The sequence below is a fragment of the Arachis ipaensis genome, chromosome B10 (genome assembly GCF_059453495.1).
Source record: "Arachis ipaensis isolate K30076 ecotype BB chromosome B10, ASM5945349v1, whole genome shotgun sequence".
Lineage (NCBI taxonomy): Eukaryota > Viridiplantae > Streptophyta > Magnoliopsida > Fabales > Fabaceae > Arachis > Arachis ipaensis.
This window is the reverse complement of record NC_142435.1, coordinates 37,018,699-37,021,152: the sequence shown is the minus strand read 5'-3', so window position 1 is coordinate 37,021,152 and position 2,454 is coordinate 37,018,699. Positions and strand designations below refer to the sequence as shown.

Below are 2,454 nucleotides of genomic sequence, written 5' to 3'. Positions count from 1 at the left end.
CATCTTGCATTTTTCGAAAATTCATGCATTCATAGTGTTCTTCATGATCTTCAAGTTGTTCTTGGTAAGTCTTCTTGTTTGATCTTTGCATTTGCATGTTTTGTGTCTTTTCTTGTTTTACATGTGCATTTTTCGTTTCTTAGAGTCTAAACATGAAAGATTTCTAAGTTTGGTGTCTTACATGTTTTCTTTGCATCAAAAATTTTTCAAAAATATGTTCTTGATGTTCATCTTGACATTCAAAGTGTTCTTGGTGTTCATCTTGACATTCATATCATTCATGCATGCATTCATTGTTTTGATTCAAAATTTTCATACATTGAGTCTTTTTGTTGTTTTTCTCTCTCATCATAAAAATTCAAAAATAAAAAAAAAAATATCTTTCCCTTTCTCTCTCATCAAATTCGAAAATTTGAGTTGACTTTTTCAAAATTTTTAAAAAATCAAGTTGTTTCTTATGAGTCAAATCAAATTTTCAATTTGAAAATCTTATCTTTTTCAAAATCTTTTTCAAAAATCAAATCTTTTTCAAAATTCTTAGTTATTTTCGAAAATTCCAAAAATATTTTTCAAAAATATTTTTCTTATTTTTATACCAAATTTTCGAAAATAACAATAACAATTAATGTTTTGATTCAAAAATTTGAAGTTTGTTACTTGCTTGTTAAGAAAGATTCAAACTTTAAGTTCTAGAATCATATCTTGTGATTTCTTATGAATCAAGTCATTAATTGAGATTTTAAAAATCAAATCTTTTTCAAAAACTAATTTCTATCATATATTTTCAAAAATATCTTCTTACCTTATCTTTTTCAAAAATATCTTTTCTAACTTCCTAACTTCTTATCTTTTCAAAATTTGTTTCAACTAACTAACTAACTTTTTGTTTCTTAAACTTTTTTAAAACTACCTAACTAACTCTCTCTCTCTAATTTTCGAAAATATCTTCCCTCTTTTTCAAAATTTCTTTCTAATTAACTAATTATTTTTATTTTTTATTTTTGATTTCAAAAAATTTTCGAAAATTACTAACATTTTTCAAAAACCATTTTCGAAAATCACTAACTCATTTTCGAAAATTCTCCCTCTCCCATCTCATTCTATTTATTCATTCATATCCTAACATCTCATCTCACATATCTAGCCTCCTCACAGTTGTGCTTCTTCCATTATATTACATTCTTTGTCTCCCCCTCTTCTTCTACTCACACAGGGATCCATATACTGTGGTATAAATGATCTCTATTATTATTAATATTATTTTTCTATGCCTTCTTCTTTGTCATAAGAGTAGGAGCAAGGATAAGAACATTCTTGTGGAAGAAGATCCAGAACCTGAAAGGACTCTGAAGAAAAAATTAAGAGAAGCTAAAATACAACAATCCAGAGATAACCTTTCAGAAATTTTCGAACAGGCAGAGGAGATGGCAGCCGAAAATAATAATAATGTAAGGAAGATGCTTGGTGACTTTACTGCACCTAATTCCAGTCTACATGGAAGAAGCATCTCCATTCCTGCCATTGGAGCAAACAACTTTGAGCTGAAACCTCAATAAGTTTCTCTGATGCAGCAGAACTGCAAGTTTCATGGACTTCCATCTGAAGATCCTTTTCAGTTCTTAACTGAATTCTTGCAGATATGTGATACTGTTAAGACTAATGGAGTAGATCCTGAAGTCTACAGGCTCATGCTTTTCCCTTTTGCTGTAAGAGACAGAGCTAGATTATGGTTGGATTCTCAACCCAAAGACAGCCTGAACTCTTGGGATAAGCTGGTCACGGCTTTCTTAGCCAAGTACTTTCCTCCTCAAAAGCTGAGCAAGCTTAGAGCTGATGTTCAAACCTTCAGACAGAAAGAAGGTGAATCTCTCTATGAAGCTTGGGAAAGATACAAACAGTTGACCAAAAAGTGTCCTTCTGACATGCTTTCAGAATGGACCATCCTGGATATATTCTATGATGGTTTATCTGAGCTATCAAAGATGTCACTGGACACTTCTGCAGGTGGATCCATTCACCTAAAGAAAACGCCTGCAGAAGCTCAAGAACTCATTGACATGGTTGCTAATAACCAGTTCATGTACACTTCTGAAAGGAATCTTGTGAATAATGGGACGCCTATGAAGAAGGGAGTTCTTGAAGTTGATACTCTGAATGCCATATTAGCTCAGAACAAAATATTGACTCAGCAATTCAATATGATCTCTCAGAGTCTGAATGAAATGCAAGCTGCATCCAACAGTACTCAAGAGGCTTCTCCTGAAGAAGAAGCTTATGATCCTGAGAACCCTGCAATAGCAGAGGTGAATTACTTAGGTGAACCTTATGGAAACACCTATAATTCATCATGGAGAAATTATCCAAATTTCTCATGGAAGGATCAAAAGCCTCAACAAGGCTTTAATAATGGTGGAAGAAACAGGTTTAGCAATAGCAAGCCTTTTCCATCATCCA

At 32.4% G+C, this 2,454-nt stretch overlaps 1 non-coding gene across 1 annotated transcript; it reads right to left on the bottom strand.

The window, feature by feature from the left end:
- Positions 1–1,820: 1,820 nt before the first annotated feature.
- On the bottom strand, positions 1,821–1,928 carry LOC148579706 (small nucleolar RNA R71). The gene has a single exon (XR_015898812.1). It is a non-coding gene; the product is annotated as a small nucleolar RNA R71 (small nucleolar RNA).
- Between the last annotated feature and the right edge of the window lie 526 nt (positions 1,929–2,454).